The following is a 23,350-nucleotide window of genomic DNA, read 5'->3' as shown; positions in this document are numbered from 1 at the left end:
ACGGATTGCTGTAATGGTTATAAGGGGTTACTTGTGCGTAAGTTGCCGCCAGTCTTGGCTAGATTGCCTGGTTAACCTTGCTTTGGCTGACAGCCCACACTCCGTGGCCATTCAGTCACTTGCAGAATCTGTCAGTGGGCGTTTCTTGAACCTCTTCCAGCATAAAAGCTGTTTGACGCCAAGTCTCCTCCTACTCTCCCTGCGCGGAACTCTTCTACGCAAGTAAGGGGAAGGCAGAGGCATGCCCGCGCTCTCCCCACTAGTCTCGGGTGAAGAGTCTTGGAGACCTCTCTCCGGATCCTTCACCTCCCCCCCTTCTCCACCGGTGTTATGCTGAATTCCTTCCCCCCTGCTGGTCCCCTCTCCTGCATCGCTTTGGAGCCTTGCCTCCACCTCTCTTTCTGATGTCAGTTCCCTGACAGTTATCTTTAAATAGATTTAAGTTCTTAGCAGTCATGTTTACCCCCAGGTATTTCACTTTTTTAACCAATGTTAAACCTGTCTCCATCTGAAACCTCTCCTTTTCTAACGGTGTTAGATTTTTCTCTAAAACCTTGGTTTTTGATTTATTCAGTTTAAATCCTGCCACTTGACCAAAATCCTGAATCAGTTCCAATACTCTTTTAGTACTAGATTCTGGCTCCTGTAATGTTAATACTAGATCATCTGCAAAAGCTTTCAATTTGTACTGTTTAGCTCCGACCTGTACCCCTTTAATCAAATGGTCCCTTCTAATCATGTTTAGCAAAACCTCCAGGACCGAAATAAAGAGCAGTGGGGAAATTGGGCAGCCTTGTCATGACCCTTTTTCTATCTTAAATTCTTCTGTCACCACATTGTTGACTATCAGTTTGGCCTTTTGTTCTGAGTAGATCGCACCTATACCATTTTCAAATCCTTTACCCACCCCCATCCCTTGAAGATTTTTCTTCATAAAGCTCCAGGAAATATTATCAAATGCTTTCTCCGCATCTACAAATATCAAAACTGCTTTAGTATTAATATTCACTTGTAGCTTCTCCAAAATGTTAATTATATTCCTCGTATTATCTGACAAATGTCTGCCCGAGAGAAAGCCGACTTGATCTTTATGGATCTCGTCAACTAAAACTTTTTTCAGTCTTTTGGCCAATATGTCTGCAAAAATTTTGTAATCCACATTAAGCAGGGATATGGGGCAGTAGTTCTTAAGTTGTGTTTTTTCAGACTCAGTTTTCGGTATAAGTGTGATGTAAGCTTCCTTCCACGACTCTGGCGCCTTTTTCCCTTCCAGAATTTCATTGCATACCTCCTTCAATGGTCGAATTAGCCGATCTTTCAGGGATCTATAGTATTTGGAGGTTAAACCGTCAGGTCCTGGAGACTTGCCCAGCTGCATATTCTGAATGGCACCTTCCACCTCCTGTTCTGTTATTTTATAGTTCAACATTGTCTTATTTTCTTGAGATATTTTTTGTAATCCATTTGTTCTTAGAAATTGGTCTATATCAACCTCTTTCTGTGGCCCTTGTGTATATAGTTGTTTAAAATATCTCTGGAAGCAGTTTCTAATCTCCAGTGGGTTATGTATATTCTTTCCTTCCACTTCCAAATTTACTATAGTGTTGAGTTTTTGTCTCTTTTTCATTTGCCAAGCTAGTAGTTTCCCACATTTATTAGCCGATTCAAACGTCTTTTGTCTCATCTGTTTGATTTTCCATTCTATTTCTTGATTTGTCATTTTCATATATTGTGCTTGATATAATTTAATTTCTCTCAGAATCTCTTGTGACTTTGGTTTGGCTCTTAATTTCTTCTCACCTTCTTTTATTTTATCCAAAATTTTATCTTTTTTCTCATTTTGAGTTCTCTTCTTTATTGCATTCTGTTGAATCAAAAACCCTCTCATGACCGCTTTACTTGCGTCCCAGATTACTCTTTTTTCAACATTTGTTTTCATATTTATCTCAAAATAGTCTCTCAAGATTTTTTGGGCCTTCTTGGTAGTCTCTAAATCTCTGAACAGGGTGTCATTCATCGTCCATCTGAAGGAACCAGTTGGTGTTAGTTTCATCTCCAATCTCACAGCATTATGGTCAGAGCATGTTTTAGGGCAGATTTCCACTTTCCGTACTTTGGGAGCCAGTTCTCTAGATATCCAAATTTGGTCAATTCTTGTCCATGTCATTTTGGCTTCAGAGAAGAAAGTCCCCTCTCTACCCAAGGGATTTTTGGTTCTCCATGTATCAATTAAGTCCATATTGTCAGTCATATCAAAAAAAGGTTTTGGTAGTCTACCATCTTTAGTCACTACCTGTCTTTGTGACTTGTCCATATTTGTAGACACCACACCATTCATATCTCCCAACATTATAATGTTATAGTCCAGAAAGTCCACCAATGTCTCATGCAGCTTCTTAAAAAATTCAGATTTCCCCTCATTCAGAGCATAGACTCCTACTATCAAAAATTTCTCTCCTTGAACTTGAATTTCAATTGCCACAAATCTTCCTTGATCATCCTTAAATATAAATTTCGGTGATAAACTCTCTTTTGCATAAATTACAACTCCTCTCTTTTTAACCTTGTCCGACGAAATAAATTCTTGGCCTAATCTTTTATTAATCAATACTTTCCTGTGTAGCCTTATCACATGTGTTTCCTGTAAACAAATCAAGTCCAATTGTTCCTTTTTTAATAGATGAATTTTTTTCCCTTTTTTTCCGGGGAATTAAGACCGCGAATGTTCCAGCTTAGCAGTTGCAGAGACATGGTGTAGTTGTTTTACTTTCCTCCAACTGCACCCAGTAGCTGTTCTTGTTCTGTCGGTGGTGTCACTTTCTTTGGTTTGTCCAACCCCAAGGATGGTAATATTGGTAAAGGTCCTGGCTTCGATGCTATTGGCTCCTCTTCAGCTTCTTTTTGCAGGTTTTCTCCGTGTTCTCTCAGGAATTTTTCTTTATCTTCTACTGATCTTATTTTAATTTTTTTCCCTTTAAAGGCAAAAGAGAGGCCTTGAGGGAACTCCCACCTGAAAATGATTCCACTTCTTCTCAGCAAGGCCACCAGATCTCCGTAGTTAGCTCTAAGCTCCAGTAGATATTTCGTGATGTCCTTAAAGATCTCTATTCTTGATTCTTGCATTTCCAAAGTCTTCTGAAAATGCAGGCTCAATATTTTATCTCTCTCTTCTTTTGTTCGGAGAGTAATCAAACAGTCTCTTGTCTTAATCTTTCTCCCTCCTCTTCCAAGTCGAAAAGCACTTACTGTCTTAAATTCTTGCTTTTCCAAATCTAGGTTCCAAAAGCCTGCAAATTCCTGTGTAAGAAAATCACTTAAACTACCTTTTTCAACTTCGGGTACCGCCCTGATCCTCAGATTTGTCTGTTTATCCTTCAATTCAATCATAGACAGCATAGAGGTATGATCCTGAAGCTGTTTATTTATCGGTGGAAACTTTTCCTCTACTGCCAGTACTCTTTCCTTTGCTTCCTCAGCTGTTTTTCAATTCCTGCAGGAGTTTCTCAATAGATTCTGTATTTGAATTCACCTTCTGTCCCAAATTATTTATACTTGTAGTGTTTTGGTCAATTTTGATCGTTACATCAGCAACTTGTTTGCTAAGTGTAATGGGATAAGGGGCTGCTTGTGCGTGAGCGCTAAGACTCTCATAGCTTGGTAGTTAGTTTTAAAACTCTCCCTCTCCGCGGAGCCATCAGTGCATGGCTGCCTTAATCGCTGGCAGAATCCGTCAGTGGGCGTTTCCTGAATTTCTTCCAACATAAGAGTTCCTTGACAGAAAGTCTCCTCCTTGATTCCCTGCGTGACAGCTTTCTGCGCCGAGTGGGCGTCCCAAGGGGAGGTCCTGAGCTCTCACCACTGGCCTCGCTTGAAGCGTCTCTGAGCCTAACCTCCGACGCTGTCTCCTCTCCCCCTCCTTCTTCAGCGGTGACTCTCCCTCTCCCCCTGCTGGTTCCTTCCTCAGCATCTGAGGGTCTCCCAGCATCCAAGAGCCTCTCCACTCCCCTGAGCTCCGATGGCAGTTCCCTGACATCCACCTCCCCTCCAGGACCCCCCTCACCCCCTGTTCTCCCCCTTTCTTTGGACAGTGAGGCTGGGAACCCCCGGAAAGAATCTCCCCCATCTTCTGATGACTCAAAAAATGCTCTCCACCTACTACTATCCCGTCGTCCTGAATAATCTTCCCAATCTGATTCCCCCTCTTCAGATTCTTCTTCCTCTTCCTGCCCAGAGTCCGGAAATCCCTCAAATTCCTCTTCCTCGTCGGTGGTGCCAAATTGCTCCTCCCAGAACCTAGCTAAGGGTTTGGGCTTCCTTGGGAACCTACGGTAAAACTCTCCCAAAAGAAACTCATCCTTGATGGTTTCCTCTGGTACCCATGCATTTTCTGACTCCGGTTCCCCTTCCCACGCCACTAGGTACTCCACCTGTTTACCCTTCCACCTTGAATCGAGTATTTCTGCTCCATGACTGCTGCGCTCCCTCTCTTCTACTTGTGGTGCCGTGGGAACCTCTCCCTCTCGTCCCTGAAATTCCCGCCCTTCCCTGTATGGTGACAGTAATGATCTATGAAATACTGGATGTAGTTTCATGTTGTCCGGCAGGTTGAGCCTAAAGGCCACCGGATTCACCTGTTGTGTGACCTTGAAGGGTCCCAGCCGTCTCGGTCTCAATTTCTTGCAACCTCCCTTGAACGGTAACCCTTGTGTTGACAACCACACCCGGTCCCCAACCCTTATGGTCTCTCCTTGACATAACACCTCAAGTATTGTTGCAAAATACTGTTTGCCCTTTCCGCTTGCCCGTTGGTTTCTGGGTGTCTGGCCGTCGAGAAATTGACCTCCACGTGCAGTAGGCTCATGAGCTTCCTCCAGAACCTGGACGTGAATTGTTTTCCTCTGTCAGAGACCACCCTCAAGGGGGCGCCATGCAGCCTGAAAATGTGTTCTACAAACAGCCTGGCGGTTTCCTCCGCCGTAACCGCATGTGAGCAAGCTATAAAATGACACATCTTAGTTAACAAGTCTACTACCACCATGACCGCCGTTTTCCCCCTAGATTTGGGCAAATCTGTCATAAAATCTATGGACACTGCCTCCCATGGCCTTTCTGGTGTGGGTAATGGTTCCAGCAACCCCGCAGGTGCCGCCCTTTCCCCTTTGGCTCTCTGGCAGCGGTCGCATCCCCTTGTATATTCTCGTACATCTTCCCTCACCTTTGGCCACCAGAACTGCCTGGTGACTAACATGGTTTTGTGTTGCCCAAAATGTCCCGCCGTGGGGCTGTCGTGTAATTGTTTGAGTACTCTACTCCTCAATTGCCCCTCGGGTATATACAAAGCCCCCTTGTAGTACAGCGCCCCATTTTTTTCCTCAAAACCCCCGGGTTTTCCCCTGCTCCCCTGAGCTCTGAGCTTGTTTAGGGCGTACTCGTCGCCCTCGGTCCCCTCTACCAGTTCTCGTTGTCCCACCAATGTTGCCCCACACACCCAGTGGTCCTCGGGTATCACGTCTTTCTTCCGGCGCTCCCTCCCCCTCCATATATTCTGGTTTCTGGGAGAGAGCGTCCGCCCTTACGTTTTCTTCCCCCGGTACGTAGCGAATTTCAAAATGGAACTTGGAGAACTCCTGTGCCCATCGCACCTGTCTCTGGTTTAGTACCCTTGCCGTTCTCCAGTATTCCAGGTTCTTATGGTCTGTGTACACCTGGATCTTGTGTTGTGCACCTATTAGTAGATGTCGCCAGCGTCAAAATGCTTCATAAATGGCCAGCAGTTCCCTGTCGTACACTGTGTAATTCCTCTCCGACTTATTCAACTTCCGCGAGAAGAAGGCACACGGTCTCCAGTTGGACAGATCCCTTCCCGGCTGGAGCAGTACTGCCCCTACCGCTCGGTCTGATGCATCGGTCTCCACCCTCATTGGTTTCTGCAGATCCACGTGCAAGAGCTGTTCTTCCGAAGCAAACGCCTTCTTTAGTCGGTCAAACGATTGCTGCGCCTCTTCCGTCCATACAAACTTCTTCTTGCTACTGAGGCAATCGGTGATGGGTGCCGTTAAGTGGGCAAAGTTTTTGATGAACTTCCGATAGAAATTTCCAAACCCCAGGAATCTCTGCACGTCCTTCCTGGTTTTAGGTGTCTTCCATTCCAGTACCGCCTGTACCTTGCTCGGATCCATTGATAATCCCTTGTCGGACAACCGGTACCCCAGGAATTCCACCTCTCTTGTATGGAACTGGCACTTCTCCAGTTTGACCCACAGCTGGTTCGCTTGTAACCTGCTTAGTACTTCCCGGACATCTCTGACATGCTGCTCCTCGTCCTCTGAGTAGATCAGCACGTCATCTAAGAAGGCTACACAGTTCTTGTACAGCAAGGGTCCTAGGACGTGATGCATGAAAGATTGAAAACATGCTGAGCCCGCCTGTAATCCGAAAGGCATAACGAGGTACTCGAAGGCCCCCAGGGGGGTAAACATGGTGGTTTTCCATTCATCCCCTTCCCTCATTCTGATTAGGTTGTACGCCCCCCTTAGGTCCAGCTTGGTAAAAATCTTTCCCCTCCTAACACTGGTCAAAATGTCGTCAATCCTGGGCATGGGGAAGGCTACTGGTTCTGACACCGAGTTGACGGCCTGAAAGTCCACTACCAACCTGGGCTTATTCGTGTCTTTTTTGTCCACAAAAAACACTGGACTGCCCCCCACCGCCCTCGACTCCCTTATGAAACCTCTCTTGAGGTTCTTGTCTATAAATTCCCTTAACTCCTGCATCTCCCTGTCCGACATGGCGTTCAGTTTGCCCACTGGCAGCTGAGCTCCCGGGAGTAGGTTGATTTGACAGTCAAAGGGTCTATGAGGGGGTAGTCTATCTGCTTCCTTCTCACTGAAGACGTCACTCAGATCGGCGTATTGCGGTGGTATCTCTCCCTTTTCCCCCACCGCCAGCCCTGCCAAACTTGCCATTGCCACCCCCGGGTTTCCCCTCCCATTGCAGTGTTCCAAGCAATGAGCTGACCCAAAAGAGACCGTCCGCTGGTGCCATCCCACTAACGGGTCATGTAGCGCCAGCCAGCTCATTCCCAATATGATGGGTGGTCCTGCCAGGGTGGCTACATGAAAGGCAATGACTTCCGCGTGCCTTGCCACCCTTATTGTCATGGGGACCGTCTGTTGGGTTACTTCTCCTCCCAGAAGTTCCCTCCCATCAATGGTGGTGACTTGCAAAGGACTACTTAAGGGCAAAGTCTGTATCTGATGCTCTGATGCAAATTCCTTACTCATGAAATTGCAAGAGCTGCCTGAGTCTAACAGAGCTTTTATCGTGCGTGGATGTCCGTTGGGTAGCTCTAGCACCACCCCTACAGCGATGGCTGCTCGGGGGGGGGGGGTTCAGGCTTGGGCACGTTCACTGATCCTTGGCCTGGCTGCTGTGCCCTGTTGCTGGCAGCCAGGCGTTGGCTTTTACTTGCTCCTTAATCCCCTCCTCCTCACTCCCAACAGCCCCCACCATTCCTTGCCATGCCTTTCCTTGAGGGCAGACCCTGGCAAAATGTCCTGGCTGTTGGCAGAGGAAACACTTTTTGGCGCCTTTCCCCTCCTCCTTCCGCCCTTCGTTGGCATTTGAAGTCCCGCGCGCGCCTCCAATTTCCATTGGCTCCACTGGCTGGGAAGGTTGTTCTGGCATCTCAGGAATGCGGAAATCATTCCAACGCTCTCCTCTGCCTTCCCGCTTCTTCAGAGCCCTCGCCTCCTGGCGCGCCCCAATCACAAGTGCAGCCTTGGTCAGCTGATCCATGGACTCCGGACGGGGCGCACGGGAAAGTTCATCTTTCACCGCTGGGGCTAGGCCTTCTTCAAATAACATTTGTATAGGGTCCGCAGCCAGATCCCAACCCAGTTTGTGTATGAGCATGGCAAATTGCGCCCAATACTCTCGGACTGATTGATTTCCCTGTTTGCACGCCATCAACTGCCTGCGTACCACGCCCTGTTCAATCTGGCTGGAAAACATCAAGTCCATAGCTACAAAAAATTTCCTCAAGTCTTTCAAGGCGTCATTATTCGATGCCATCAGGGGTCTAACCCATTCTCTAGCCCCTCCCTCTAGGTGTCCGATCACAAAGGCTACTCTCACCTCCTCGTCTGCAAAGTCATCGTGCTGCAGGTTCAGGGCATACTGCATCTCTGTCTTAAAGGCTTGGTAGTTCCTTGGATCACCCCCGAATTTTTGCACCAGTCCCGGTACCTTCCTTGCAATGGGGGTGGGTTTCCCCTGTGCATCCTGAGCTCTCCTTTCATCGAGCCGCGCCGTTAGCAGAGCCAGCTGGTGTTCCAAATCTCTGTTTCTCTCCTCCAGAGTTGGTCCTCCTCCAGCTCCCCCTGCTCCTCTGACTCCGGTTGGGTTGCTCATGATGCCCTTCCTTCGCACAGGCAGCGTCAAGGACTGACGGATTGCTGTAATGGGATAAGGGGCTGCTTGTGCGTGAGCGCTAAGACTCTCATAGCTTGGTAGTTAGTTTTAAAACTCTCCCTCTCCGCGGAGCCATCAGTGCATGGCTGCCTTAATCGCTGGCAGAATCCGTCAGTGGGCGTTTCCTGAATTTCTTCCAACATAAGAGTTCCTTGACAGAAAGTCTCCTCCTTGATTCCCTGCGTGACAGCTTTCTGCGCCGAGTGGGCGTCCCAAGGGGAGGTCCTGAGCTCTCACCACTGGCCTCGCTTGAAGCGTCTCTGAGCCTAACCTCCGACGCTGTCTCCTCTCCCCCTCCTTCTTCAGCGGTGACTCTCCCTCTGCCCCTGCTGGTTCCTTCCTCAGCATCTGAGGGTCTCCCAGCATTTAGAAGTGGATGGAGAGAACATTAACAACCCAACTGAAATCAGAAGCTGCTTCCAGAGATACAGTGGTGCCTCGCAAGACGAAATTAATTCGTTCCGCAAGTCTCTTCGTCTTGCGAGTTTTTCGTCTTGCGATGCACGGTTTTCCATAGGAATGCATTGAAAATCAATTAATGCGTTCCTATGGAAACCGCCTTCCCCCGACCTCTTCTGGCGGGCGGCATTTTAAAATCGCCCGGGACAGTGGAGGACTTCTCCGCTGTCCGGGGCGATTTAAAAGCCCCCTGGGAAGGCAAGCAGGGGGGACAAAGACTTTTGCCCCCGCCTGCCTTCAGAAGAGGTCCAGGACAGGCGGACCTCTCCGCAAGCAGCGGGAGCGCTCCTTGCGGAGAGTTGCCAGCGCGCCCAGGCTTCGCGGCCCCGCCGCTCGGCATCGGGGCATCCTTCCGATGCCGGGCGGCGGGGGGAGACTTTCCCGCCCTGCCGCCCGGCATCGGGGCATCGTTCCGATGCCGGGCGGCGGAGGGAGACTTTCCCGCCCTGCCGCCCGGCATCGGGGCATCCTTCCGATGCCGGGCGGAGACTTTCCCGCCTCGCCGCTCGGCATCGGGGCATCCTTCCGATGCCGGGCGGCGGGGGGAGACTTTCCCGCCTCGCCGCCCGGCATCGGGGCATCGTTCCGATGCCGGGCGGCGGGGGGAGGCGTTCCCGCCTCGCCGCCCGGCATCGGGGCATCCTTCCGAAGCCCGGCGGCGGGAGGAGGTGTCCCCGCCCCGCCGCCAGGCTTCGGAGGAGGTCCGAGGACAGCGGGGAAGACGAGCTGCGCTTCCTCACTGTCCCGGAGATTTCCCTATGGGCTGTCGTCTTGCGAAGCAAGCCCATAGGGAAATTCGTCTTGCGAAGCGCCTCCAAAACGGAAAACCCTTTCGTCTAGCGGGTTTTCCGTCTTGCGAGGCGTTCGTCTTGCGGGGCACCACTGTACTTTAAACAATTATATGCACAAGGGCCAGAAAAAGAGATTGATATAGAACAATTCTTGAAGAAAAATGGGATGAAGGAAATTTCATGTCAAGACAAAGTGCTTTTGAACCAGAAAATAACTGAACAAGAAATAGAAGATGCCATTCAAAACATGAAACTGGGCAAATCTCCGGGACCTCATGGACTGACTTCCAAATATTATAAGGCTTTAAAAGAATGGCTAATACAACCTTTGAAGGAAGTCTGTAATGAAATCCTTGAGGGGAAAGAAGCACCTGATACGTGGAAAGAGGCTTATATCACGCTTATACCGAAGACAGAGACTGAAAAGACTCAACTGAAGAACTACCGCCCAATCTCTTTATTAAATGTGGATTACAAATTTTTTGCTGACATTCTAGCTAAGAGATTGAAAAAAGTGGGCGGGGAGAGGGGGTTGCAGTGATTTTTAGGAAGTCATTAGTTTGCACCAGGCGTCCTATTGGGAAGACCCAGTTCTCTGAATGCATGTTCTGGAAGTTGGGCAATAGAAGCAGTACAGGATTCCTTTTGGTGTACCGACCTCCCTGCTGCACCAAGGATTCCCTGCCCGAGCTGCTTCAGGTCATGGCGGATGCTCTCCTGGAGACATCTAGTTTGATTGTCCTAGGGGATTTTAACATCCATGCCAACAGGACCTTACAAGGGCCGCTTGGGACTTCGTGGAAAGCATGGCCTCCATGGGGCTGTCCCTGAATAAGTCTGGCCCAACCCATAGCCGCAGACATGCCTTGGACCTGGTATTTACCTCTATGGATGTTGGTGATCTGACACTAAGTAAAAGCAAAATGAAAGAAGTGCCATGGTCAGATCACTTCCTGGTGCAAGTGGACTTCTCTGCGACCCTTCCCCTCTGCAGGGAGGTGGGACCGATTCGGATGGTCCGCTCCCGCCACTTAATGGATCCAAATGGTTTCCAGAGAGTGGTAGGGGATGCTTTATCCCATGTTGATGGCCTTTCAGCTGATTCCCTGGTGGCCCGCTGGAATGCGAAGTTAACCAGGGCTATTGACTGTCTGGCTCCAAAGCACCCTCTCCAATTGCATGAAGCCTGGACAGCCCCGTGGTTTTCCATGGATCTGAGGGCAATGAAACAATCGTTGAGACGGCTAGAGCGCCGATGGCGGATAATTCATTCTGAATCGGATCAGACACAGGTTAGAGCTCAATGTCGAGCCTATCAAGTGGCGGTAGCGAGGGCGAAGAAGACTTTCTTCACCGTCTCTATTGCATCTGCAGAAAACAGCAGCAGGAGACTTTTTTAGGTGGTTCGCAATTTAGCAGAACCAGCTGCTACATCGGGGCCCAGTACGGGACACATGATCTCCTGCAATGATTTTGCAAAGTTCTTCGCAGATAAAGTCGCTCAGATTCGGGAAGAGGTAGACTCCACCGTGGGAGCAGGGCCAGGGCAGGAGAGTGCTAGAGTTCTGTCTAGCCAAGTTGCGTGGGCTCAAGTCCAATCTGTTACCTCCGAGAATGTGGACAGGCTGCTTGGACGAGTGAAACCACCACTTGTCTCCTTGATCCTTGCCCATCCTGGCTAATAAAAGCTAGCCGGGAAGGGAAGGGCGATGGGCTCTGCGGGGCGGTGAATGCTTCTCTCTGTGAGGGAGCCTTCCCAGACCCGCTGAAAGAGGTGGTTATCAAACCACTTCTTAAAAAAAAATATTTAGATTCTGCCAATATGGCCAACTATCGCCCAGTCTCAAATCTTCCATTCTTGGGCAAGGTGATTGAGCGAGTGGTTGCTGAACAACTCCAGGCACATCAGGAGGTTTGGGCTGGGTGTTCATCAGTATGCGGATGATACCCAGCTCTACCTCTCTTTCAAATCGGAACCAGTGAAGGCAGTGAAGGTCCTGTGTGAGTGTCTGGAGGCGGTTGGAGGATGCATGGCGGCTAACAGATTGAGGTTGAATCCTGACAAGACAGAAGTACTGTTTTTGGGGGACAGGAGGCGGGCAGGTGTGGAAGACTCCCTGGTCCTGAATGGGGTAACTGTGCCCCTGAAGGACCAGGTGCGCAACCTGGGAGTCATTCTAGAATCACAGCTGTCCATGGAGGCACAGGTCAATTCTGTGTCCAGAGCAGGTGTTTATCAGCTCCATCTGGTACGCAGGCTGAGACCCTACCTGCCCGCGGACTGTCTCACCAGAGTGGTGCATGCTCTGGTTATCTTCTGCTTGGACTACTGCAAGGCGCTCTATGTGGGGCTACCTTTGAAGCTGACCCAGAAACTACAATTAATCCAGAATGTGGCAGCTAGACTGGTGACTGAGAGCGGCCGCTGAGACCATATAACACCGGTCTTGAAAGACCTACATTGTTTGGCACCAAGATCAACGACCCGTGAGTAGGTCAATTTGGCAATTAAAGGAATTAAATAAAAAGATTTGGCACCGAATGCGGAGAGGTACAAAAAGGAAGTCTGCCTCCCGTTTTTGTAAAGGAGTAAAGCAATGAACTTGTAAGCAGGAATCTTAAAGGACGTTCTTAAGGACTACAATCCGAACATCAAACAAGCGTTAGCCCCCTTCTGACACAGGGAGAGGAGGGGGAAAGGATCTGAACAGTATTTCCCTGCAAAAAAGAGAGAGTAAAAAGCTCTGAAAAAGCTCAATATGGAGGCTAAATGGCCGAAATATTGGGAAATTTTGGAACAAGATGGAGATAGACTAAAACTGCAGAGTTTTGAGAAGCTAAAGAACAAAGTGCGAGACTGGCTTCATTATTATCAGATAATGGAGGCATATAATTTGGACAAGAAAATTGGCTTCCAGGTGGAAAAATCAAAATTAGAAACAGAACTGTTAGAACCCAAAACTAAGAATTTGTCAAGGATGTATAACTTGCTGTTGAAATGGAATACTCAGGATGAAATGGTGAAATCTGCTATGATTAAATGGGCACAAGATGTTGGACATAATATCATGTTTGCTGACTGGGAACAGTTGTGGAACACCGGTATGAAATTTACGGCATGTAATGCCCTAAGAGAGAATATTATGAAAATGATTTACAGGTGGTACATGACCCCAGTCAAGCTTGCAAAAATTTATCACTTGCCCGATAATAAATGTTGGAAATGTAGAGAAAATGAAGGCACATTCTTTCACCTTTGGTGGACGTGCCCAAGGATTAAGGCTTTCTGGGAGATGATATATAATGAACTGAAAAAAGTATTTAAATATACCCTTTTGAAGAAACCAGAGGCCTTTCTTCTGGGCATAGTTGACCAATCGGTGTTAAAGAAGGATAGAACTTTCTTTATGTATGCCACAACAGCAGCAAGAATACTTATCGCAAAATATTGGAAGACACAAGATCTACCCACTTTGGAAGAATGGCAGATGAAGGTGATGGACTACATGGAATTGGCGGAAATGACCGGCAGGATCCGAGATCAGGGAGAAGAGTCAGTGGAAGAAGACTGGAAGAAATTTAAAGACTATATACAGAGATATTGCAAAATTAATGAATTTTAGAATAATGTTGGATTGGAACTAAATGATTTCTAGCTGTAATGGGTTAAAAGAATATGAAAAAAATGGTTTTTTATAAGCAAAAATTCAAGATTGTAATAATTTAAGAATAAAGATTTAGATAGCATAAAGAGGGAAAGAAATTGTTGAACTAATAACTTGATTTGGAATACAAAAAAGGGAGGTATGAGGAGGTCCGAGAAACAAGTAAATGAAAAATAATGTGATGGAAAGATTGATTGTTTTTAACCATTTTTAGGAAAAAGGTAAAAGGCGGATCTAGACGGATCCTCGTGAATTCATATGATTTTTTCATTCAAATTAAATAAAACCACCATGATACTGTAGACTATGTCTTACTCTGTAGACAGCATCAAAAAAATCATGCATCCACTATTTCGTGGGGCCGCAGGGGCGCAAAAACATGTTTAAAAAACACGGATCCTCATGGATCCTCATGATTTTTGCACAAGACCAGCCCAAAGTCACCATCAGTTCAAACATCATGGCCAGGGGCACAGCATCCACCACAAAAATCACGGAGCCACGGCTTCCTGGCCATACCGTGGCCCAAAAACGTGGTTTTGAAGCACGGATCCTCATGGATCCTCACGCTTTTCGCATTAGGCCAACCCAAACTCACCGTCAAATCACATATCATAGCCAGGGGCACAGCCTACACCACAAAAAACTCGGATCCACGCCTGCCTGGCCATGCCGTGGCCCAAAAACGTGGTTTTGAATCACGGATCCTCATGGATCCTCACGCTTTTCGCATTGGGCCAACCCAAACTCACCGTCAGATCACACGTCATAGCCAGGGGCACAGCCTGCACCACAAAAAACTCGGATCCACGGCTTCCTGGCCATACCGTGGCCCAAAAACGTGGTTTTGAAACACGGATCCTCATGGATCCTCATGCTTTTTGCACCAGATCAGCCCAAACTCACCGTCAAATCACACATCATGTCCAGGGGCACATCCTGCACCACAAAAAACTCAGATCCACGGCTTCCTGGCCATACCGTGGCCCAAAAACGTGGTTTTGAAACACGGATCCTCATGGATCCTCACACTTTTTGCATTGGGCCAACCCAAACTCACTGTCAAATCACATATCATGGCCAGGGGCACAGCATCCACCACAAAAATCACGGATCCGTGGCTTCCTGGCCATACCGTGGCCCAAAAACGTGGTTTTGAAGCATGGATCCTCATGGATCCTCATGCTTTTTGCATTGGGCCAACCCAAGCTCACCGTCAAATCACACATCATGGCCAGGGGCGCAGCCTGCACCACAAAAATCACGGATCCACGGCTTCCTGGCAACACCATGGCCCAAAAACGTGGTTTCGAAGTACGGATCCTCATGGATCCTCACGCTTTTTGCACTAGATCAGCCCAAACTCACTGTCAAATCACACATCATGTCCAGGGGCACAGCTTGCACCACAAAAATCACGGATCCACGGCTTCCTGGCAACACCATGGCCCAAAAACGTGGTTTCGAAGTACGGATCCTCATGGATCCTTATGCTTTTCGCATTGGGCCAGCCCAAATTCACCGTCAGATCACACGTCATAGCCAGGGGCACAACCTGCACCACAAAAATCACGGAGCCACGGCTTCCTGGCCATACCGTGGCCCAAAAACGTGGTTCCGAAGCATGGATCCTCATGGTTTTTGCACAAGACCAGCCAAAGGCACCATCAGATCAAACATCATGGCCAGGGGCACAGCATCCACCACAAAAAACTCGGATCCACGCCTGCCTGGCCATGCCGTGGCCCAAAAACGTGGTTTTGAATCACGGATCCTCATGGATCCTCACGCTTTTCGCATTGGGCCAACCCAAACTCACCGTCAGATCACACGTCATAGCCAGGGGCACAGCCTGCACCAGAAAAAACTCGGATCCACGGCTTCCTGGCAACACCATGGCCCAAAAACGTGGTTTCGAAGTACGGATCCTCATGGATCCTTATGCTTTTCGCATTGGGCCAGCCCAAATTCACCGTCAGATCACACGTCATAGCCAGGGGCACAACCTGCACCACAAAAATCACGGATCCACGGCTTCCTGGCCATACCGTGGCCCAAAAACGTGGTTCCGAAGCATGGATCCTCATGGATCCTCACACTTTTCACATTGGGCCAACCCAAACGCCCCGTTAAATCGCACATCATGTGCAGGGGCACAGCCTGCACCATGAAAATCACGGTTCCAAGGCTTCCTGGCTACTCCGTGGTCCAAAAACGTGGTTTTGAATCACGGATCCTCATGGATCCTCACACTTTTCGCATTGGGCCACCCCTAAATCACTGTCAAATCACACTTCATGCCATGGGGCACAGCTTGCACCGCAAAAAAACTCGGATCCATGGGTTCCTGGCCATACCGTGGCCCAAAAACGTGGTTTCGAAGCATGGATCCTCATGGATCCTCACGCATTTTCCATTGGGCCAACCCAAACTCACCGTCAAATCACACATCATGGCCAGGGGCACAGCCTGGTAAAAGAAAATTAAATATGCTCAGAGTCCTGTAGTGATTTCATGCTCTTTATTGCAGCTTGTAAAACAGTGACTGAATTTCCCCCCAAACCTGAGGCTTTTATATACATTATTTACACAATGAGTCCCGTCTGACTGGCTGATTCTGCTTCCCTCCTGGAGCCTGATTGGTCTTTTCCTGCAAGCCATTCAGTTCTTGCATTCTAGGATCCTACTTGCCTATTGTTCTAGGATCCAAGCTTAGTACATAACAGGGAAGGAGCTAGACAAAGAATGATCCAAGAAGTCCTCAACGGCAGAACAGGCAGGTGATAACAAGCAGTGTGTTACAACGGCTCTGAAGGCGGATGAAGGCTGCAGCAGATAGGATCCACCAGTTCGTCGTGACTACTCATGCCATCAGAACAGAGCACTACTGCGAAGGCTGTGCGTTGGTCAGCATGCACTGATCTACACACATAAAACAAATTCACGCACAGGCATCTTCCAAAAACCCAACCCAACCCCCCCAAAGGCGATCACTAAATGGCCACGGGGGCAGGAATGTGAAGCCCCTAGTCATGAACTGACACATGGGCGGTGGATACAGATTCAGTCATTCTGACTCAAGGAATGAGGCAGTTGAGCAGCTCAGCAGCTGTATCCATGACTGAGCAGCCCCTTTTAGGATCCACTATGCTCACCCCGAAAAGGGGAAGGGGCTGGAAACAGTGCCCTAAACATAGTATGCCTCCCTTTTCCCTTGACTGGATTACCGCGCCCAGGTGGAATCTCTTTTCCCATAGTTTGAATCCATTATTCTGCATCCTAGTCTATAGAACAGCAGAAAACAAGCTTGCTCCCTCTTCAACATGACATCCCTTCAAATATTTAAACATGGCTATCATGTCACTCCTTAATCTTCTCTTCTCTAGATTAAACAAATCCAGCTCCCTAAGTCTCTCCTCATAGGGCTTGGATTCCAGACCTTTTACATTTTGGTCACCCTCCTCTGGACATGCTCCAACTTGACAATATCCTTCTTCAACTGGACACAGTATTTCAGGTGTGGTCTGACCAACCAGAATAGTGTGGTGGCATTCCTTCACTTGATCTAGACACTATCTAGACACTATCTAGACACTCCTATTGATGCAGCCCAAAATTGCATTGGTGTTCTTAGCTGCCACATCACACTGTTGACTCATATTCAGCTTGTGGTCGACCAAGACTCCCAGATCCCTTTCACTGGTACTGTTGTCAAGCCAAGTGTCCCCCACCTGTGCATTTCATTTTTTCTATCCAGGTGTAGTACCTTACATTTCTCCCTATGGAACTCCATATAGTTGGTTTTGGCCCAGCTCTCTAGGCTATTCAGGTCATTTTGAATTCTGACCCTGTCCGCTGGTGTATTAGCAACCCCTCCCAGTTTGCAGTCATTTGCAAATTTGATTAGCACGCCCTCTATTCCATCATCCAAATCATTTATAAAAATATTGAATAGCACCAGGCCCAGGACAGAACCTTGTGGAACCCCAATAGTCATTTTTTTCCAGGATGAAGGTGAGCCACTGATGAGCACTCTTTGGGTTCAGCCCGTCAACCAATTACAAATCCACCTAACAGTAGCTTTGTCTAGCCCACATATTACTAGTGTTTTTGCAATAATATCATGGGGGGACCTTTTCAAAGGCCTTACTGAAGTCAAGGTAAGCTGGTACAAGGGAAAGCAGGATTGTAATTACCGTAAAAATTACTGATCATAGAATAGAATCATAGAATCATAGAGTTGGAAGAGACCACAAGGGCCATCGAGTCCAACCCCCTGCCAAGCAGGAACACCATCAGAGCACTCCTGACATATGGTTGTCAAGCCTCTGCTTAAAGACCTCCAAAGAAGGAGACTCCACCACACTCCTTGGCAGCAAATTCCACTGTCGAACAGCTCTTACTGTCAGGAAGTTCTTCCTAATGTTTAGGTGGAATCTTTTTTCTTGTAGTTTGGAACCATTGCTCCGTGTCCGCTTCTCTGGAGCAGCAGAAAACAACCTTTCTCCCTCCTCTATGTGACATCCTTTTATATATTTGAACATGGCTATCATATCACCCCTTAACCTCCTCTTCTCCAGGCTAAACATGCCCAGCTCCCTTAGCCGTTCCTCATAAGGCATCGTTTCCAGGCCTTTGACCATTTTGGTTGCCCTCCTCTGGACACGTTCCAGTTTGTCAGTGTCCTTCTTAAACTGTGGTGCCCAGAACTGGACACAGTACTCCAGGTGAGGTCTGACCAGAGCAGAATACAGTGGCACTATTACTTCCCTTGATCTAGATGCTATACTCCTATTGATGCAGCCCAGAATTGCATTGGCTTTTTTAGCTGCCGCGTCACACTGTTGGCTCATGTCAAGTTTGTGGTCAACCAAGACTCCTAGATCCTTTTCACATGTACTGCTCTCAAGCCAGGTGTCACCCATCTTGTATTTGTGCCTCTCATTTTTTTTGCCCAAGTGCAATCCTTTACATTTCTCCCTGTTAAAATTCATCTTGTTTGTTTTGGCCCAGTTCTCTAATCTGTCAAGGTCGTTTTGAAGTGTGATCCTGTCCTCTGGGGTGTTAGCCACCCCTCCCAGTTTGGTGTCATCTGCAAATTTGATCAGGATGCCCTTGAGTCCATCATCCAAGTCATTGATAAAGATGTTGAATAAGACCGGGCCCAAGACAGAACCCTGTGGCACCCCACTAGTCACTCTTCTCCAGGATGAAGAGGAACCATTGATGAGCACCCTTTGGGTTCGGTCAGTCAGCCAGTTACAAATCCACTGAGTGGTAGAATAGTCAAGTCCACTTTTCTGTTTTTCCATCAAGCCCCCAGACAAGAATGCTACAGCATCAGCCCCAAACACTCAGTCTCATAACAAAAAATACTCAACAGGGTTAGGGCTGAGGGTAGGGGAAGTACAATCATGATCTTTCCAGTCCTCTAGAAGCTGACCCTTTTGGTCATTTTGGTCATGGAGCCAAATATCTGTTCCCAAGTTTAAAGAATCTAAACAAGTAAAGAACAAGCTTGCCCTTTACATGCAAAAGCCCTGAAATTCAGCCCATTGGGCAACTGATCATGGGGCTGGGAGGAGGGAGGTAAGGACTAGCACCTTCTCTGCCCTCCACCTCCAACAGCTACACCTGAAAGTTTCATGATGGGGTTCGATTTGAGAAGCTGAATGTTTATAAAGGCACTTAGCCAATTTCTGCCACAGAAATTCTGAACAGAAACACTCTGCAGGTTCAGCCCCCAAAAGAAACGGCTCTATGGTCTCTGTGTTGGGAAATGGGAACAGATCTTGCTCATCACCAACCTTCCCTCCACAAATCAGTATCACTATGAGGCTGAACTGAACAGCTTGCTCCAGAGTTTTAAGAGATACCTTTGTGTGGTGGAGTGGTTAAGAGCGGTGGACTCTAATCTGGTGAGCTGGGTTCGCTTCCCCGCTCCTCCACATGCAGGCTGCTGGGTGACCTTGGGCCAGTCACACTTCTCTCTGAAGTCTCTCAGCCCCACTCACCTCACAAGGTGTCTGTTGTTTCCTCACAAGGGAAAGGAGATTTTTAGCCACTTTGAGACTCCTTCAAGTAGAGAAAAGCAGGATATAAAAACTAACTCCATAAATAAGAATTCTATGGAAAAGGACCATCCCTGCCATGATGATGAAAACTATACAGTGGTGCCTCGCAAGACGAAATTAATTCGTTCCGCAAGTCTCTTCGTCTTGCGAGTTTTTCGTCTTGCGATGCACGGTTTTCCATAGGAATGCATTGAAAATCAATTAATGCGTTCCTATGGAAACCGCCTTCCCCCGACCTCTTCTGGCGGGCGGCATTTTAAAATCGCCCGGGACAGCGGAGGACTTCTCCGCTGTCCGGGCGATTTAAAAGCCCCTGGGAAGGCAAGCAGGGGGGACAAAGACTTTTGCCCCCCGCCTGCCTTCAGAAGAGGTCCAGGACAGGCTTCGCGGACCTCTCCGCAAGCAGCGGGAGCGCTCCTTGCGGAGAGTTGCCAGCGCGCCCAGGCTTCGCGGCCCCGCCGCCCGGCTTCGGGACATCGTTCCGATGCCAGGCGGCGGGGGGAGGCTTTCTCGCCCCGCCGCCCGGCATCGGGACGATGCCCCGAAGCCGGGCGGCGGGGGGAGGCGTTCCTGCCCCGCCGCCCGGCATCGGGACGATGCCCCGAAGCCGGGCGGCGGGGGGAGGCTTTCCCGCCCCGAAGCCGGGCGGCGGGGGGAGGCTTTCCCGCCCCGAAGCCGGGCGGCGGGGGGAGGCGTTCCCGCCCCGCCGCTCGGCTTCGGGACATCGTTCCGATGCCGGGCGGCGGGGGGAGACTTTCCCGCCCCGCCGCTCGGCTTCGGGACATCGTTCCGATGCCGGGCGGCGGGGGGAGGCGTTCCCGCCCCGCCGCTCGGCTTCGGGACATCGTTCCGATGCCGGGCGGCGGGGGGAGGCGTTCCCGCCTCGCCGCCCGGCATCGGGGCATCCTTCCGAAGCCCGGCGGCGGGAGGAGGTGTCCCCGCCCCGCCGCCAGGCTTCGGAGGAGGTCCGAGGACAGCGGGGAAGACGAGCTGCGCTTCCCCACTGTCCCGGAGATTTCCCTATGGGCTGTCGTCTTGCGAAGCAAGCCCATAGGGAAATTCGTCTTGCGAAGCGCCTCCAAAACGGAAAACCCTTTCGTCTAGCGGGTTTTCCGTCTTGCGAGGCGTTCGTCTTGCGGGGCACCACTGTATGTTTGGATTTTGCTGTATTATACCAACCTGTGGAATATGACAGTTCGCAGTTTCAAAATCTATTTGGCCACAGTGGATTGACAGTCTGGACACATGAAAACCTCTGGAAGATCTTTTGAATCAATGTCTATGCGAAAGCAGTGGTACCAGTCCTTGCAGTTTCCTTCACAGTAAACCATAGTAAGGTCACCACTGGCCTCCTGCACCCTTCCTTCAAGAAACATAGTGACCAGCAGCCTTCAAACAAGGAAGGTAAAATATCTGAGCAATAGGTTAGTGTATCCTTCCATCCCTCTGGGCATGATCGAGACACAGTAATGTAACTCTCGTTCAAGATTTGTCTCTTCTTGGGAGGAACAGCATCAATTTCCACTTGAAAATATTTGTCTTGTCCTTCAAAATAGGTTTTCCCACAGTACTGTATTATTTCTTTTGCAATCCAGGGTCTAATGGCAGCCATATCCTTTTGTATGAACTGTAATTGGGCAGCAGAAGCAATCAGATGGGCAATGGTACATGTGAAAGGACCGTAGTCACTAGAATTACCTTGCCTGGGTATATCAGTTGGTGCAAAAAATGACCAGCTGCAAAACTATAGGGATATTTTGAATCCATCTCATACAGACATGCTAAGAAGCATGTTATTGCATCAATCACAGAGTGGTTCAATCCATGTTTGGAATCTAGATAGAGCATGGTTTTCTTTTTAAAAATGATTACTATCAGTATCCAGTGGACTTTGTCATTTACTGGAATAATCAAAACATCTTTCCTTAGCACTCCAAATCTCAAACAGTTCTTCAGAACTTGCACTGGCAATCTTTGACAAATCTGCATGAAGTGGCAAGTACGGTAAGTGGGAAAATGGTTCCATCGTGACCTAGCTCTTTGGCCATGATCACCCTGGAGGCAAGAAAGGCATCTATTATGCAATCATTTATCCAGTTTGATCCTTTCAGTGTGTTTATGTCATAGTCATACACACAGATGTTGCCAACTGAACCCACAAGTCCCATGGTTTGTAGACTGAGTGTGGGGAAGGTACAGTTGTGCCATGGGGGAACTGATGTACAAATCAGTGATTTGTCCAAACACTTCTCACTTTGTGTTGAGAATATGGGGCTGCTATCAAAAGAATCAATATTGGTCACTGTTAAATCCTCTTTCCCACTTTTTGGAGTGGAGGTCATCTGAGGCTGAGTGCTTTCCAGGTGTCTCATAGTCAGTTGGTGATCTTAAGGAGTCAAACCGCTCAGCAGCCTGCACTGAATCAGATGCTGGAGCTACTGTTATCTTTTCCTGCAGTCTAGGGAACTTTCTTCCCGATCTACTCTTCTGTCTTTTATTTCACTTCAACTGTGTGAGCTGCAACTGGCAAGGCTTCCCTGGTTCTGGTGGCATGCCGATAGATTTTGTGGCAGCTATAATATGGTAATATGGATGATGGGTGAGCACACAATGTCCTGTACGGACTGTGCATGCATGGCAGCCCGTATGGACGCCGCGTGTGCGGCAGCCCGTATGGTTGCCAGGAAAGCGGCTGCCCATACAGCCTGTACGGCCGCTGTGAGAGGGGCTGCCTGTACGGACGCTACGCGAGCAGCAGCCTGTACAGTCGCCGCGAGAGCAGCTGCCTGTATGGCCCATATGGTCGCTGCGAGAGGGGCTGCCTGTACAGTTGCTGCAAGAGCGGCAGCCCACACAGACGCTGCACAAGCGGCAGCTAGTACAGCGACCGTACTGTCACTCTCCCCCCAGCATGGCACCCCGGGGCACCATCACCCCGCTGCCCCTTCGTATGCCCCTGCAGTCAATCAAATGTACTATGAACAATCTGAAGTCATGCTGGGCACAATTCACCACTAATCCTGTTCTTTTTCTAAAAACATGTGGTGGACTCCAGGAAAGCTGTCAGCAGGCACCATGATGCCCATGGGCACCACGTTGGAAACCCCCTATTTCAAAGTTTGCACTGACAAAATCTGTTGGCAAGAAAACTTGCAGTTAAACCTCCATTTATAATTACCACCCCCGCAAAGCAACCAACTTTTGTCCCAAAACCATTTGTAGCTGAATTGACGCAAGACAGGTGATTGTTTTTCATGGTTACTTTGGTGGTCTCCATCTAGTTGGTTTGATAATTTACATTCACAGGTAAGATCATCACAATCTCTGCCTTGGATATTCTTGAGGTTTAGCAGCGTCAAAAATTTCCAGGTGCTGTTCTTCACTGTGAAGGGGCGCTGCGCAGAAAGGAAAAACTGTGCAGCGCCTCTCCAGCGAAGCAAAGCCTGGAGAGCAAGAGGGATCGGTGTACACCAACCCCTCTCGTTCTCCAGGCTTCAGGCAGCTATCCGCAAGCCTTTGGAGCACAGCAGGAACTTGCGCTGCGCTCCAAAGGCTTCAGGCGGCTATCCCTGAAGCCTGGAGAGTGAGAGTGGTCGGTGCGCACCGACCCCTCTCGCTCTCCAGGCTTCAGCGAAAGCAACGCGTAGCCTCTGGAGTGTGGAGGGAGCGCTCCCTTTGCGCTTCAGAGGCTTTGTGTTGCTATCGCTGAGGCCAAGGAGCCTGCATTTGCTCCATAGGACGCACACACATTTCCCCTTAATTTTTTGAGGGTAAAAAGTGTGTCCGATAGAGCGAAAAATACGGTAGTCATATATTCTTCTATCGGCTCTAATAATAATATTGCAGTGGTGAAATTAACAGTGCATTTTTGTGATTTTTGTAGTGCAAC

The 23,350-nt window shown here is 48.7% G+C and overlaps 1 protein-coding gene across 2 annotated transcripts in view; it reads right to left on the bottom strand.

The window, feature by feature from the left end:
- LOC309333198 (putative helicase senataxin) overlaps positions 1-23,350 on the bottom strand; it is a 308,026-nt gene that overhangs the window by 280,822 nt on the left and 3,854 nt on the right. The gene's annotated exons all lie outside the window — the stretch shown is intronic.

Source organism: Podarcis erhardii (assembly GCF_964252035.2).
Source record: "Podarcis erhardii genome assembly, chromosome: W".
Taxonomy (NCBI): domain Eukaryota; kingdom Metazoa; phylum Chordata; class Lepidosauria; order Squamata; family Lacertidae; genus Podarcis; species Podarcis erhardii.
This window is presented reverse-complemented; position numbering and strand designations above follow the sequence as displayed.